This window comes from Lepidochelys kempii, chromosome 3 (genome assembly GCF_965140285.1).
Source record: "Lepidochelys kempii isolate rLepKem1 chromosome 3, rLepKem1.hap1, whole genome shotgun sequence".
Taxonomy (NCBI): domain Eukaryota; kingdom Metazoa; phylum Chordata; order Testudines; family Cheloniidae; genus Lepidochelys; species Lepidochelys kempii.
The window spans coordinates 174,818,625-174,836,088 of record NC_136382.1 but is presented as its reverse complement, the minus strand read 5'-3'; positions in this window follow the sequence as shown (position 1 = coordinate 174,836,088).

Here is a 17,464-nt window from a genome sequence, read left to right as displayed (position 1 = left end):
GACAAGAGCTGCAAGGGCCTCCAAAAGTTACTCCAATTTCCGCCCTGCTTTTGTCCATTAGTTGTCCTTGCTGAAAGGCCCAGTTAGGTATTGTTGCAAAAAAAGTCTGCACCCACATTTCTAATTCATACTCTGCATTGTGAAGTTTTGCTATTCAGGGGCTGATTGGACAACAGCACTAAGAATGGCCAAGTGATTAGTCTCTCAGCATGGGCCTGGATTGTGGGTATAAACCTAGAGCTAGGGCTTGAATTCACTATGGCAGTCGGCTTCCTCCTAGTGCCTCTGGTTCCTGATATTTTATGCATCCTTTGCTGCAGGTAATACATTCCTTCATACCAGGAAACTGAATCCTTATAATTAGTTTGCACAGTAGTCTGCAAACCCCTTGTAAGTCTGAGGGCTGTGCCCCTGGAAGCAATTTCACTTTGTTATTTACAGGAACTCAGTTTTTAGTTCACGGTGGGATAATACAAAACCCTGAGTATTGTCATTACAAGTTATTCATTCTGTTTGATAAAGGAAACTTCTGTAGGGTTCCCTTGAAGTTACAATGGAATGATTCTGGACACATTTGTTTATTTAGCTCCCAAGTTGCAGTTTGGCCAGCCCACTAAAATTCATAAACACTGGGAAGATACTTCCTTTGCCTCACTCTTCATTCGCAGCAAAACACAGATTTTGCTGTACTACTTTCCCAATGGGTTTGTACCTAACATTTACTTTATGTTTTAAAGGATGGTAGCTGTACAAGTTATTAAGTGTACAGATGTCAGTCTAGTGTTTTACATGTCAGTAACTTGAATTAATTTACATTTATTTTTCTATTGTTTTATATCATTTTATGACAATGTGCTGCATAATATAATTTAAATCTTTAATGTACAACTAATTCTCTACCATTAATTTGTCAACATGATTACTGGATATGCCACAAGGAAAAGCAAGATGACTTGAAATATGTACAAGACATTCCTGTATTTTTAAAGTAGGTTTACATAGGAAATGACAAAGATTTACAGAATTTTTTTTCTTGGACTGTCTATAATTTTATGAAAACTACAATTTTACTGTGATTTCACAAACTGAAGAATTGTAAATCTCAGATTAGAATAAAATAAAACATCTATCAAATATATTAATTAGCCTAGATAGAGAGTCCCAACAGCACTGTAAGTTGCAAAACAATAGTTTTATTCCAGAGAGAGACAGCCCTTTACATGACAAATCCTTGATGGTAGAAAATTAAACCATCTTCCATTTCAGTATTATTTTGTTTTGTACATAGTATAAAGACTTTCCACCATGCACGTGGCTTGAAAAGCACCTCATAACATAGTAAAGTAAGTCAAACTCTAGGTTGTTTTGCAGCTATTTGGTGGGAGATTTTTTCAAACAAAAAAAAGGGGAATTGAGAGCCCTATGTCCCTTAATTTTCAATGGAAACCTGACATGTAAGTCCTCTTTGGGCCTTGCCTCTTTATCTTTGCTTCTATCTTTGTTTATTAAACAACAAATTAGGTATATTTATGTCTTCATTTTAATCATAGTAATAATGTATAGACTAATTGAAGCCTTGACCCTGCAACCTCATTCGTGTGGGAGATTTGCCAGTGTGATCTATCAGTGGAGGATCGGCCCTTCAGGTTGTTGTCTCACACAGGACCTGAGAGTTCTGTGCATGGAGGGTCTGTGGCACTGCCAGAATCCGGCCTTATCCTGTCTGCCTTATTCCCATCAGCGCTCCCATTATATTCACTGCGAATTCTGGAGGGAGAAAGACAAATTGGACTGGACCCTTTGGCCCCAATGCTTCAAGCTGTTCCACATGGGCAGACCTTTACAGGCATAGCAGTCCATATTTGCAGAACAGCCTGCAAAATCAGGGCCTTATACTGTAAGCTCCTCTCTTTGGCTCCATCCTGCAACTGCATCTACTCAGGCAGACTCCATCACCCATGTGGATCTATCTCTCTGTATGGGTTTAAAAATGGGCTCAGGGTTCCACCCACATGGACGCCATTCCAAGATCAGGATCTACATCTGTAAAGCAATATGCACACTTATGGTGCTACTGAAATACTAAATAAGGATAAAAGATGCAGCTGTATCCACATCACATCAACATAGTTTGGCATAATTTGCTAATAGATGCGGGAACATTTCCCCTCATAACAGAAGGATGTAAGCACATTCACCCTTCAGTTTTATACCTCCAGTTTTTAAAACACTGATTTTATTTTCCTTTTACAAAGAAGCTGCATGAGTCACGAGAAAATTGGAAAAATCTAGCAATTTCCTTCCTAAAATGTAATGAGAATCCGATTAAAAATTCAAATAGGAAAAAAAAAGATATTCTGCAAAAAAGAAATGTTTAGACAAAGCCTGTCTGCTTCAATTTCCCAGCTAAGTAAGCTCCCTTGCCTTGAGAGTGACAGTAGAGTCCATAAATTAACTGAAAATCCCCCTTCTCAAGAGCCTAAGTTATCTCTCCTTTGCCTGCAGCTCTGATTTAGAATAGGAGCTCGTTTGTTTACTGTTTTAATTAATGCTCCTTTTCAGTGTGGAATAGGGGAAGGGAAATGAACTGGCTTGATAAACAGGTGTAGCTGTTATGCGTTATATTTGGGATCACTCAGGGCTTGCATCCGATTAATCAGGCTTGAGTAGACATGAACCTCCCAGCAGAAAAGGTAGATCAACTCCACTGGATGCCCAGTAGGTGAGTATTATTTTAACTGCTAGCCTGTGATTGGAAAGGCTCAGAAGGACAGTCATCAGCTGGGGTTTGTTTTCTCTCTCTCTCCCCCCTTTGAGTGCATTCTGATTCTTTCCCACTGCTGAACAGTTAAGGAGACCTTGATGATCTAGGTCACTTTTCCATCACCCCCGCCCCCCTTCCAACCTCACTGCCTCATATTCAAGGGGAAACAAACAAAACATACGTGTGGCATTGGGGAAAATGTTCCTCTACATTAACTATGAATGAGTGTAGATTTTTAAAAAAAAATGCAAGAGAGGTGCGCTGCCTTCGTGCCCTCCAAAGTACCAAGCACACCGAACAGAATATGAAATGATCCAAAATCAGCTTGTTTGTAAAGATACCTTAACTTTACATCCTCAAGGGGGAATGATATTAGAATCAGCAGGTTTTTGAGTGAATACAGCGTGTTGAATGTAGGTTTCTTTACTTCTAGGAAATAAAGAAAAATTAAGACCCTCAAGTAACAAATCCAAGAATAGACTGTTTTCTGCTTCTAAACAAAGAAGCATCTAAAAATGTATTTATTTACTCAACGTTTGTCTTGGCTATTGTCATTAATTAACGTGTTTAGAAGGCAAATGTTGCATTAAGGGGAGGTGGACTATTCAGATAATATCCATTTCTAACACTGTTCAGACCAGTTTGACAACCTGGGGAAATCCAGGGACACTAACCAACAAACCAGAAATGCTACATTTTGTACCTCTTTAATTTTTACCACTTGAATACTGCATTCCAGGTCTAGCTGGAGTTTATGCCTGTCAAAGGAGATCCTGTTCACTACCTTGCTAAATGACTGGCTGAAAACCAGCATTGGCGTCAGCTGCAAAGACAGATGCTCACCCACATTCCTGGGAAAGGATGCTACAAATGACAGAGATATACTAATGTATGTGTGTTTATTACAGAACATGTGCATGATCCTGGTTCCATGCTATGTTTCCTCTCCAGAGACTATATCTTGGAGTTAAAGACTATTCAGACCTGCTCCTGTTCAGATCCCTGACAGATTCGTTTTGTGCACAGACCTCTGATTTTAACTCTCCATTTGCCTTCCTTTACCGAGATGGCAGACAGGGAGTTTGAAAAGGTCTTAGCATTTTGCTGACCCCAGTTATCTGCAGAAATGTAGGGGGCTTTGACATAGCTTAGGAATCCAAAATAAATGTCTTTTTAAAGCTATTCCTAACATTAAAATATCTTGCTGCAACCATCAGCTCAAGCTTCATAATGGCAGCTGATAGAAGAGCAATACCTATTGTGCTACAATAAATCATTTATCTTATCTGTGTGTATGTAGGGCTAAATGCTCCCCTACTGTGGAAAAAACCCATGGGAGGCGGGTAAACAGTTTGACAAGGTCTGCAAGGAGCATTTCATAGCATTGTAGCTGCATTCTTCCCTCGGGAGGTTTGCATCCCTAGGGACGGGAGGGGCCGCAGCCCTCAAACCCTTAGAACAACATAGAGACTCCACTGGGACCCAGTGGGGTTTTCCATGTACTTTGTTAAGTAAGTGTCTATGGGATCAGGGCCTAAATGTCCACATGGAAACCATGCTCCAACCTGTTGGATCCTGGGCAATCCACACAGAAAATTTGATCCTCCACGCTGTTCCCTCTGTTTCCCTGCCCCCTGGAAGTGGTACTGTCATTGGGATGCCTTGCTGTATGTGTGCCCTAAGGGGCAGCTGACTGTTTTGGGCTAAGTATATATTTTGGCTGAGTCTTATCACTCTCCCCTTCCCACTCCCTTTATATATTTCCTGTCCCCTTAGATTGTCAGCTCTATGGGGCAGGGACTGTGTTTTCTTGTACATTTGTACTGGTCTCAACTCATTATGGGTGCTCCTAGGATAAAAACAAACAATAATATGACTCCTGTTTGGACCAACGTTAACTGCCTAGAAATACACCAGATTTTGGGGGTAGTGGGGCATGCTACAATGGTTCCCTCCTTCCCAGCACTCTTCCTTGAACCCCCAAATGCATGGGAAGGCATCACTGGACTGCCACTGCTCCTTACTTGTGTTAATCTGGGAACTTCTCTAATCTGCACCTCACACAGCCTACAAGAGCCTGTCTCCCATGATTATAAACCACGTGGGGAAAATCATAAACCAATCACTGATTTGCAGTCTCAACTCAGAAAATGAAATATAAGAGAGGGAAAGGGCCTAATTTGAAAAAAGTAGATTACCTGACAAAAATGGGAAAGTATTCCAATGACAGCCTCTCCAGATCTTTCCAAAATCCACTGGAAGCCTGGCCTATGAGACAGATAAATAGCAATAGCTTTGACTCCTATGACAAGATAAGGTCCTGAAACCATATAGTCAAAATCGAATGTCTACTGAGTTGATGGCTCATCAGGCTGATGCAGTTAAGGCAAATCAGTTTCATAGCCAAAAGTACATATGGGAATGATGTGGCCAGCATCATGTCCAACCGCTTTTGACTGCCCTAACCCAATTGATAAGATACCCATTTTGCAGCTGGGTGAACTGGAGGTGCCCTGTCAGTGTGAGACTACGCTATCCAAGTGTTTCCTTGAATTGCTCCAGGCGTGTGTTTGTTTATATGCAAAAATGGAGACTGTACCTTTATCTTCCATTGTCAAATGGCATAAGGAAATCCCAGAGCCCCAGTCTCCCACCACAAGTAACTGCCACTAAGATAAGGAATGTGACAGATGGCAGTTTGTGGGGAGGGTTCCTTTTTTAAACAAGAAGAGGAGACCTGGAAAACATACCATTAAATATTAATTAATACATTTTGTTTTTGAAAGTTTATATAAACACCTAATTTACATTTCATTTCATTACACTGAGATATTTTTAGTGGCACCACAATGCTAATACATTCCCTCCTTTTATTTTTCTCCCTAATTATATTGACATAGGACCCTTACAAATTGTATTTAAAAGGTTTTTATCACAGGGCGTGCAGTGCTGGGACATAGACATTTCTCGTGTGTTTTCATCACTTAGACTTTTGGGCTTCGTACTTACAGCACATAGAAGACTTTATGATAGCCCATCATGACAGAGACACACGCTGCTGTTATTCTGTGCATCATAATGCAAAAAGAGAATTATTTCAGCCAATACTAAGCTGTCTCTCACAAAACAGCACTGCAATTCTTATTCCCCTGTGTTCCAAGTTCTGTCCTTGATTTCACCTGACAATCCCTATTGAAGTCAATAGGGTTGCACAGGTGCAAATGAGGGCAGTCTTGCCCGCGTGTGTAACCACAAACCTCCATTTCTAATCCCACCCCCTTCCATTCCTCGAAGTGGTGGGAGGTCCACACCAGGCCCTCTGTGCCATGGAACCACTGTGACAGCGACGTATGGGGAGAATGGACTTGAGTGGAGCAGCCATTCAAAGTCTCGTGCACCTTCTGCATGCTGGGATAGTACCCCCATGGCAGCTCCGAATATGCTCTCACAGAAGAGGGCATTAGGGCTGGGGGGGCACGATAGTTGTGCTTATCCCACTCTAGCAGTCAGATGCACATGCATAATGGAAGCAGAGTTGCCCTATGGTTGTATTTGGCCCCTCATCCAACCATAGCACAGGACAGCCACACAAATCTCAGTTCCTCAGGTTACATATCTGGAATTCAAGAAACTCACCCATTATGACCTCATCCTCAGATAGCCTAGGAAGCCCAACCCCCACAGTGACATCAATGGAAAGTCTCAGATAGCAGCAGCACAGGCCTTTCTGCATAGGCGAGGGACGGAAAACATCTATGTTTTGTGCTGTGGTTTGTTGAATCTTTTGTCTTGTTGTACACTAGGCTGTGGTGCACACGTGCATGTGCAATCACCTACTTTTGTGGCTAGCTAAGTCCTTTAGCATTGGATCATCCCTAAAAGCACTTTACTGTGGATTTACTCCAGCACCTTTATAATCGTGTCCCATATGAATGTGGTTTTGAAATCACCCAAAAGGTGCATATTCAAAACCAGCATGAGAAAACTCGAGGGAAAGAAAGGAGACTGGTGGGTAAATGTGTCGAGGGAGTTTTACACAGTAAATAGAGTATTTTCCTGTTGTTTCGGATGCCACGAAGAGTTTTTATCTGATACTTTGCTTGGTGGGCAAGCGTGTGCAAAGAGCTTTCCCCCTTTTTTTTTATTGTTTTACCGTGCCCAGTGCAGATTTATTCAATTTTGAATTAACATGTGTTAAGTGTGGGTTGATTTTGTTTGTTCTGCCACATAACTTGCTTTTCTAAACACTTAGTACTAGCAGCCGTTAATCTATTGACCAATGGCTTAAACAGCAGGTGGCTCTAAAACCTATAGGCTAGTTCTGACAAGGCCTCTGACAATTCCCGAGGCCTCTTTGTTACCTGGGCTGGAATAGAGAAACTACTTGTTTGGAAAGTGTTTCCCCTCCCACAAAACATCTTCAGTATTCAGAGTCTTTTGTTACCAGAAGTCTGAAGAGGGAGATTATGAAGGATAGTCTGTCACACAAATTGTTTCCTCTAGACATATAATACAACCTGCTTTAAAAGTTCACAAGCTAATCTAATGAAATTCTCATTCAAATGAAGAATGTCATTAATCTGAAATTAAAGTCCTGGTCTTCCTCGGATTAAAAAATAAAATACAAATTAAATATTCAGAATGTGGGAATTTTAAAAAAGCTTCCCCGAAAATCTCTTTGAAACATTAGTATAGAATATTAATAAGTGTTCACATTCTTAGGAAATCTAAACACTAAAGTGGTAACAATTAAAATATCTCATATTAAATTCTAATCTGTTAGTCAGTCCTCAGTTTCTGAATATTCCTATGATACGCAATTACTTCTATTCTATTTTAGTTCATTTCTCATACTCACTCCATGCTGTGACATCTGAGCTCTCGTGTCAGAAAATAAAGGGGCGCTTTTGCTTTAATTTTATAAAGCAGCTGGAATTGTAGCTGCTGAACACAACACTCGTAGCATGATCCTGTTCCCCTTGGAATCAATTGGTGATTTTACTTCAGTGGAAGCAGTTTTGGGTCACAACATTCTTGAGAGAGGATTTCCGAGTGCAGGATCTGTGACTGAGAGAAAACTCACCTTCTAAAATGTGTGTGCTGGTTCACACCGATGTCTAGAACCTGAAAGGCCTACACAGAGGGCACAGCACCAGTTAGATTCCTACTTCAATGAGTGTGTGCTTCTTTGTGAGTTAACAGAGTTTTTTGTGTATCATCTACTTAGGAGAAACACCGATAATCTCCTAGTTATATTTTCCTAAGGCTTGTACTAGAACTAGAGGCCCTGATTCTGCGACCTTTATTTCATGAGTGAAAGTTGCAGGACTGAACCTTGGCATTGCAACTATAAAATAAAAATGCCAGATAAAGTAATAAAATACAATTTAACCTGCTTCCAATGTGCTGAGGTTTCCTTCACCACCTATTTATTCTTTTCTCCTGATCTCCACTTGAATTGTGGTAAGAATTGAATTGTGGGTATTTTATGCAATCTCTTTTTTGGTCCTTATTGTTTTGGGGCCCTGATCTCAATTGAGACCAGTAGGTACTACTGTAATACAAGTAGTAAATAAAATAAATAATAATAATAGCTTACTCTCACTATACTTATAGATACTCTTTTTTGTTTTTTAATTTCCTTCTTTTCTGCACACTGCGTATGTGGTTAGACGGCCCCTAATTAGACTGCTCAACAATGACTCACACATTTAATTTTTCTCTCAAACTTATTTATTAAGCGTTGTTAATCAGCATGAGAGTTTCCAACACAGAGGCTGCTGTGATTTACTCTAAGGCTCTTAGTCTGGTGTTCCCATGGCTATGGATCTCGGTGTAGGAGGAGCTGAGAATGCCCTACATACACAATTTGGGCCCCATCCTTTATTTCAATGGGATAAGAGCAGCCCTTTTTTTCTGTCTAACCAAATGTAGCCATGGAGAATAGCTGGTCTTCCCCAAACAAACCAACCTAAATAATGTGCCCTTCAGAAGGAATATATTTGCCTGACTCATCCAGCAAAGACTTCACAGGAGATCATCTGCCCTTATGGTCAGGGCCGGCTCCAGCTTTTTTGCTGCTCCAAGTGGCGAGGGAAAAAGAAAAACCCGCCTGAGCTGCCGCCGAATTGCCACCGAAGAGGAAGAGAGGGAATGGAGGACTCGCCGCCGAATTGCCGCCGAAGACCCGAACGTGCTGCCCCAGTAACGCAAGGAGTGCCGCCCCTTTCTATTGGCCGTCCCAGGCACCTGCTGCCTTCGCTGGTGCCTGGAGCCAGCCCTGCTTGTGCTGGCCTCAGGGAGAATGCGAGAGAGATTGCTTGACGGCAGCCCCCATGTCTGGCCTTCCATGCCTAGGCCTCAGCCCCATGGGCACTGGTTAGTGTCTTCCGCTCAGCACCTGACCTCCCAGTAGCTGTGATTGTCACATGGTTTTGTAATAAGTACAGTAGTTTTCTTTTTGGAACAGGTGAGGTTTCTGCTTGATAACTTGCAAAAACTAATTAAAGTTGCAGTCTTTAGCCCTATTCACCCTGGCTTTAGTCCTCATGAGAGGGTTAGCAAATCAGCTACTTTTAAAGATGCCAGATTGGACGTGGAGCTTTGTTGTTTCCAAATCCAGGTGTGGTTAGGGATGGAGCATTATTTTCCTCCCATGGGGTAGAAACAAAGACCTGCATTGGGAATTAATAGGATGGAGAGCATGTTGCCTGCAGGAGGGATCAATCTCTCCTCATGAAATTTGAGCTGCTTCCACATGAGTAAGGTATGTATCACGTGCCAGGCTCCAAGACTCATGCTAGAAGAGCCATGCTAGGAGCCACGGTGAGAACCTGGGAAAGAGCTGTAGTTAATGGAATGAGAAAACGCAGCAAAGCAGTATCTCCCTCCTCACTTAACGCCAAATTCTGGGATGATACAGTACAAGGGCCAACAGGATGTATGTTGTAAAATCTACTGGAATCCACAGATCTGACTAGCAGCAGCTGGGTATACCCAAGCTCCAACTGCTACTATGTGATATGAAGCAGAGGGGACAGAGGTTCTACACACGGAGAGTCTCTGGCAACGGCTCTGCATTGTCTGCAGACCCATTGCCCATGCTATTTCCCCTGCTTGCCCACCATCATCCTCAAGCATAGAGGCCCTGATCCAACAAAGCTTTCATTTACATGCTTAACTTTTAACGTCTTTTGTATGTTGTTATCTTCAATCTCTTCTCCGCTCACTTACTCTGGGTTTACAGTGGTATAAGTCGTTGACTGCAGAGCGGTGTCTTTCTTGGTTGTGAGAGGAGGCAGCTTGCTTTTTAGCCTCAGGATATAGCAGATACACAAAGAAGGTCACCTTAATTCAGACAAATTGGGACTGAGCTATGAGGAAAGATTACAAGAGCAGGCACTGCCGAGGAGTGGGGAATATAAATATTTAAAGGGCGCAAACACCAAAGTTAGAAAGGAGTTATTTAGGGTTGTAGAAGTGGGTATTACTATAAGTAATGAGATTAAATTAAGAAAAGGAACAGTTAAGCTTCAAATCAAGATATTTTCCAGTGATATTTTCTCAATTATATTTCTACACAGGTGTCACTAGCACACATGCAAGTGGTAAGTCCCGGAATAAATAGTCATTTAGACACCTAACTAGCCATTTGTTCATGCACATATATAATTTGTATGTAAAGTTGCCGCAATTGTACGTGATCTCCAACCTTCCTTTCTGCAAATTTGCAAATTTTGTCTCCAATGGCTATGTTGGCTGCTTGCCAAAGGCATCATTGACAAGTGGTTATGCACTGGACCAGGAGCCAAGAACAATTCCTGAAGTCTAATCTTGGCTTTGCCACTGACTCAGTGTGTGGCTTTAGGCGAGCTGCTATAGCTCTGTGTCTTAGTCCCTTGCTTTTAAATAGGGATACTCACAGTTACACACCACTAATTGGTGCTGTGAGAACTAATTAGTTAATGTTTGCATAATATTTTGGAAACACAAAGTACTATATAAATGCTGAGTATTATTAGGAGGTTGTAATCCTGACCTTGTGGCTAGAAAGTAGCAAAAGACACAGTCACACTGTCCCTCGAAAAGTAACCAGCATCTCGTCTCAATAGCAAGCACGATAATATCATATGACAATATCATATCAGTGACAAGGAGGAAATAGTACTAAAATCCCCGGTAGGCAACTCTTAGCAGGAAATTTCGAGAGGCCCAACAATTCATATGGGTAAGTGTTTTTACTGTCTCCGCACTGCACAAAAACTAAAGGTGAAGGAAGCAGCAATGCTAGGAGAAGTAGCTTTTGACAGCGCCTGGCTCATTCGCCAAGGTATTTCACATGGGGGGATTATAGCAATTGAAAACAAAGCCACAGCACGCATTTGAAGATGGCCTGTTCTCAGCAGCAGCATCACAACTCTTGTGGTGATCTATTCAGGACCCACCCACGCTGTGTTCAGCTCTTAATTCTTTAATTTATCCAGCTACCTTAGGACAGTCCCAGTAAGCTGCAGGTGGGTAATGGGTAAATCATGATTTATCTTTTTCAATAAAGCTTACTTGTTAAGTGTGGAGAGTAAGACATGATAAGTCTGGGTAGAATTCCTTCACTGTTATTGTCCTTTCAGGAAAGCAAGGACAGTCCTGTCTCCTCTACCAGGCACGTGTGGGGATGTGTGAACAACATGGCAAAGTGTTATCTCCCAAGCCCCTCAATGTATTACCTGTTAAACCTACTTCTCAAAGTATCCACCTCTCGACCTCTTAACATTAAGGGCTGGAGTTGATACAGTGTGCTCTATTGCACCGGACTAAAGGTGAGAGGCTAAGAGAGCCCCTAAAGCTGCTTAGGTAACACTCCATTCCTCCCTTGTTCTTGTTCTTTGTGACTACAGGAGGATCACTCTGGGTGTGTGATTATCTCCCACCTCCACACCACAGCACCCTATGCAATGATAACTTTTTCTTTCAAACTCGGAACAGGAGTTAGTCTCCCGAATCTCTCACAAAGAACAGATTTTTTTTTCTCTTGTTCATATGTGACAACATATGGAACTAGAGATCAGAACATCTGAACGCTATATATAGCAAATGTGATATTTTTCACGCAAACAAGTAACATTGAAGGTACCTCTTAGATTCCTGAAGAAGCAGACATATCTGGCAACTACTGTAATTGATTTCCAGGGAGAGTAAGTAGGAGAAAAGTATGACCCAGCGCTACAGTATGCTAAGCTTTTTAGGCCCCAATGCAACAAGGTACTTAAGCACTTGTATAACTTTAAGCATGTGAATAGTACAAATGAAGTCAATGGGATTATCCACAAGTTTACAGTTAAGCACACGCTGAAGTATCTTGCAGAATAGAGGCCTAAGTTATTTGTACTCTGCTACCTAGCTCAGTGTTACATGAACTACAAACCCAAACTTTCTTTTTGCTTGTGCCCTTTAGTGCTCCTTTGTGCTGTATAAAGATGGCCACCATCCCTATTGCTTTTGGCATTTGAGATATCTGCGGTGAAACCCTGGCTCCGTTGATGTGAATAGCAAAACTCCTGTTGACTTCAACAAGTCCAGGATTTCACCCCAATTCATTGCTTCCTCTTTCAGGAGGACCTTGGCAAGATATTTGAAAGACGTGAAGGGTAATGTCAGGTCAGACTGTTACCTCAGTTTCAGTGCTCCTGAGGGGTAGGGGTTGCTGAGTTTTAGGTAAGCTACTGGTTACATGAAGCATACCATCTAAGACAGCATCTCCTGCCACTCAGCTGAGGGTGGAATTGCTACAGCTCCTCTGACATATCTAGTTCCCTTCTAGGTCCTCCAGAAAGAGTAGGAAGTGAAGAACCGGAAGTTTCAGAGTTGAGAGAAAAGAATGTGGGGGTGGGGGGGAGGCTAATGTTGTTACCTTTTGCTTTTAAATCAGGCAGATGCTCTTTACACATCATAAGGAATAATAAAGGGCTGTGGCTGCCCCCGTCCTTCCCTCCTCCCCAGTTTTGCTTCATTTGCAGTCCACCTTTCAGATGGAGCTACAGCTGACAAGTGAGTTGCTGTGTCAGCAGGTAGGCAGACACACAGCAGATCAGGTTTGGGCAACAGCAGGAACATGTTAATTGAGATAAGATATACCAGTCACAGGGTAGTAAGGTCCTACTTAACTCATGGCTGCCTAGAAGGAACTGCCTCAGGAGGCCCAGAGGAAGGCCACAGAGAGGTCTAAACGAGGCATACACCCAACCATCTTATATAAACAGGCCTTTGCTACATGAGCAATTTCCGTGGGCTCAGGTGTAATGCTTCTTTTTGATGATTTCCAAGTTCAAATCAATTGTAAGACAATTATCACAATAATGGGTATTGATACCAGGGTTTGGAAAGAGGTAGTGTGTAGGTACTGAAAGGGGATTTGTATAAGAAGTGCTTTCCTATAGCACCGGGTCATGACCAACCTGCCGTTCTCATATTGCTTAATGCAGTGGTTCTCAAACTGTGGGTCACGACCCTGTTTTAATGGGGTCAGCAGGGTTGTCGTTACAGTTGCTGGGGCCCGGGGCTGAAGCCAAAGTCAGAGCCCTCCTGCCCAGGGCTGAAGCCCTCAAGCTTTGGCTTCCCTGACCCCCAGGGGCGGAGCTCAGACTTAGGGTTTGGTCTCCCCTGCCCAGGGCAGCGGGGCTCAGGCTTTGGTTCCCCACCTCTATTATTGGTAACTTCCTTCTCATATCTTTGCTCTCCACCAGGTAAATCACAGTACAATATGGCCCGTCATTTCTATGCTTTCCTGTGGTCTTTAGTCCAGGATGGACTCTATGCCCACATGTTTGCTAGCATTCCTGTCACAAGACATAAGCAGGAAGGATATTGGGGTTTACCATGCCCTATTTCCTTTTTATTTCCCAATATTTCCATTTCTATGTAATGACATGGTGGTGTCTTGCCTCCAGGCTGGAGGATGGTTGCATATATCCTGTTATGGGGTGCTGTGGAGTCATGTTACCAGCACCTGACCTCTGCAAAGATACCTGCTGAATCGTCAATGTCTTGTCCCATGAGAGTGGAAGAATAACTCACCCACTTTGCTTCCTCTTTTGGCATCATCTGAATTGTTACAAAAGTTAAATACACTTGCACATTATTAGTGTATTTCCTATGTTTCATGTATACCCTTCTTTAAAAATACACTCTGAACATGTTTTAATTATGGGCCTGTTCCTAAAGCTTCTGACACAAAATGAACCATCTACAGGATTCTAGAGATACATGGTGTATATTCCAAAATTGTCAATCTTGTTTTTCTATAGATTTCTGCCAAACCAGCAGTCAAGGAGTTAGTTAAAAATCCCAAAGAAATGAATGCAGAAGATCCAGCATTCCCCCAGAACAGAAAACTCCAGTCAGTTTTTCCACAAAAATATGACAGAGTTCCCCCCAATATTTCCAATGTCCTTCCCCAACACTTGGAAGATGGATGGCTGACCCCTGAAGCACACTAGAGAGAGCTAAAACACTTCTGGAAATATGCACCTTACATGCTAGTTTATATTTTGTACTTACTTCTCTTGCTAAAAGCATTGAGCTGGTCAGTATATACTAAATAAAATCTGTCATAGCATAAGTCACAGCTATCGGGTTAAAACAAGTACCTGGTTTGTATAAAAAAGTCTGAGAGCGCTGTGGTTCTGTGGTTCAGGCACAAGACTGGGATTCAGGAAACCCTGAATTCTAATCCAGGCTCTGACACTGACACCTTCTGCAAATCACTTAACCTCCCTACCTCAGTTTCCCCATATGGGGAAAGGGAAAAAATGATACTTAATTACCTCTTCCATAAGACTGTTGTGAGGATTAATTGTCCAGTTTGAAAAAAGGACTTTGAACATGAAAAGTGTTACATTGTTTCAGTGATGAGTATTATAGTAAATTAAAACACCCAGGTATTTCTGCTCAGTTTTCTTTCACTTTGATGTCCTTTATTTATTGTTTACTTGTTTGGTTTTGTTCACATTCAGTTTAGAGATCCAAGCATTTCAGATCAGGACTCCTATTTCCATTATTAATATTTAACTTTGCATACGTGCCTCCCAGAGGAGCTAAGTCCACAACTATGTCTAATGACAACAGCTATTATCTCCTCATTTGAAATAACTCAGAAGCTGATGCACTTCATGATAGGAACCTCTGCTTTAAGAACCCTGCTCCACACCCAAGAACCCCAAGGTGCTTCTGGCTGGTTTCTAATTCTAATCTCTCAAAGGTTTTGCAATTTAGTTTGTTAATTGTCTACATCTGAGACATTCATCTAAAACGTCTACTATTACATTACTTGGATTAAAAGAGATGTTCATAAGAGTATTAGACTGGTTCTTGCACACTGAAAGCTTTTACCCTTACAACACCACCTGAGTCACCCATAAAGGTTTCTGAAGAAAGCAGAGAGCTTTTTTTGTTTCCAGTTTAAAAACACACACACACACACACACACTCATACACACACACTTTCTCTCATACACACACACACTCTCTCTCTCATACACAAAGTAGTTAAAGTTAAAGTTCCTTGTTAAAAAGAGTTGAAAAATGTATAGTCCTTGTAAATTAAATACTACAAGTTCTTAGAGGAGTGATCCCTAAACATGCATAATTCACACTAATATGATTTAATTCTAAGCCACTGGAAGATTTATAGAAATTAAGTCTTCACGTGCATAAGGATAATGAAAATATAATTTGGCTCATGAAATCTTTATATGTATCTTTATATTTCAACAGTGTAGTAATTACAGATGCACTTTAGACCACTGGAATGTGCCCACATCTTGTGACTACTCAGAAACTGAAGCCGGTGCAGAATGCCAGGGCCGTTTCACCAAGAGGAGTGTCATGCTGGGAGCATGCTACACCAATGCTCTGCGAGCTGCTCTGGCTACCTGTGAGATTCCAGATGTCGGCCTTCGCCTTTAAAAACTCTGAGTGGTTTGAAACCCAGTTACCTGAGGCAGTGCCACTCTCCCACTGCCATGATGCCATGGCTGCCGTCAGCAGAGGAATTGAAGCCAAGGCAACCTTACCATAAAAGAGCGGGAGCTGCTGGCATGGCAATCTCCATGAAGGCCTTTCCACTTTGGAACTTGCTTTCCCCATTTTGATCTGCCAGAGCAGCACAGATATATGAACTGTGCAGTTACCTGACAAGGCCCATTTCTTCTCCTAGGGTTTTGGGAAGGAGGTGGTTTGAAGGAGAGGCTTATATGACATACACACACACACACACATCACACTGCTGGAGCCCTAGGGTGCTGTTGTGTATCTACCTTTGATGGAACGAGCACTCTATCAATTGCCATAGAGGCAAATGAGTTGAGATTGCTTATTTTTAACTGGATTGCTGCTAAGCTGTGATATTAATTTTGAAATTTACAAGGGAGGAGTCTGTCCTAAGTTTATGTATTTAAAATATGTGTATATATAAAAGCCACTCTATATAAAGCTGCAACAGCTTCAACAACTGTCTTGGTTACATATGAAGGATTTTACTGAGAACGTGTTCGAGGGAATCAGAAAGCAGAGAAAAGGTCACAAATAAGCACCTTAGGAACAATGAAAGCTTTTCTCCATGCAGCAGTGGGAGAGTTGCTAGAAAAACTGAAAAGGTATTAATCAGAAGTGGCTATAAATCCTCTGGAGTTTTGCTCTTATAAAACTCCTCAGAGAAAGTCTTGAAGGAAATGCAGGTCAAAGCCCAAAAAAGCTCTTGATCAGAGATTGCTGGAGGAAAATCTTCCCAGATGCCGTTTAATAGGCAGCAATCACCCCAGGAGTGGGAAAGCCAAGTACGCTTGAAACATGGTTGCAGTTCCTAATAGGCCTTGTCACACTTAAGGCACTGCAAGCTCCATCCAACGAACAGCTGAAGCTGGCTGGCGATTCATAATGCCAACAGTTTAAAGTTTATTATGATGAAAGCACTTAATGACAGCCATCGCTAGGGGCCCATCATTTATAAAGCTGTGCTGAGTATTAGACATGTAGCATGACCACCAATTTTATGTCACAATTGCTACCATAAAATGACCTTCGGTGATTTTTGCTGCATGTGGTGGACAGCTCTTCTTTCACATTAGTGCTCTGTGGCTTTTCTTTGCAGACTATTATGCTGTCTAAAGCTTATTTGGCACTGTCGTGAGTCTCAACCCTTGTTATTACCCCGAAGGCCTGTCTACAGAAAAACTCTCACGTTCTATTACGGCACTCCAATAATTTACAGTTCTTACCATCCTTAGTTAGTATAATAATTTAGTGCACATATTCCTTTATTGTTATTCATTTACTAAAAGTTCTTCTGTTTCTATACACTGCACTAGACATCTAACAGGGGGTAACTAAAATATGCATGTTCCCATATTACCAGATATGGATAAAGCGTTTTTATTTTTAATTGTCAATTGAAAAAACCGGTAAGCAAAAGCAGTAGATAATAGTTGTTCTGGGAAAAATCTCCTTAAAACCTTAGGTATAAATGCTACACCTTGCACAAACATGGAACATAATTTCAGTGCATAAGCCACACACATACATTTGCATGTGAACAATATTACTTAATTACATTTCAATTTTTAAACCCGCTTTGTATACTTAGAAGGTGTTTAAATACCTAAGCACTTCACTGTCCTGATGTAAAGCATTACAAGTAAAGTGGTCTGT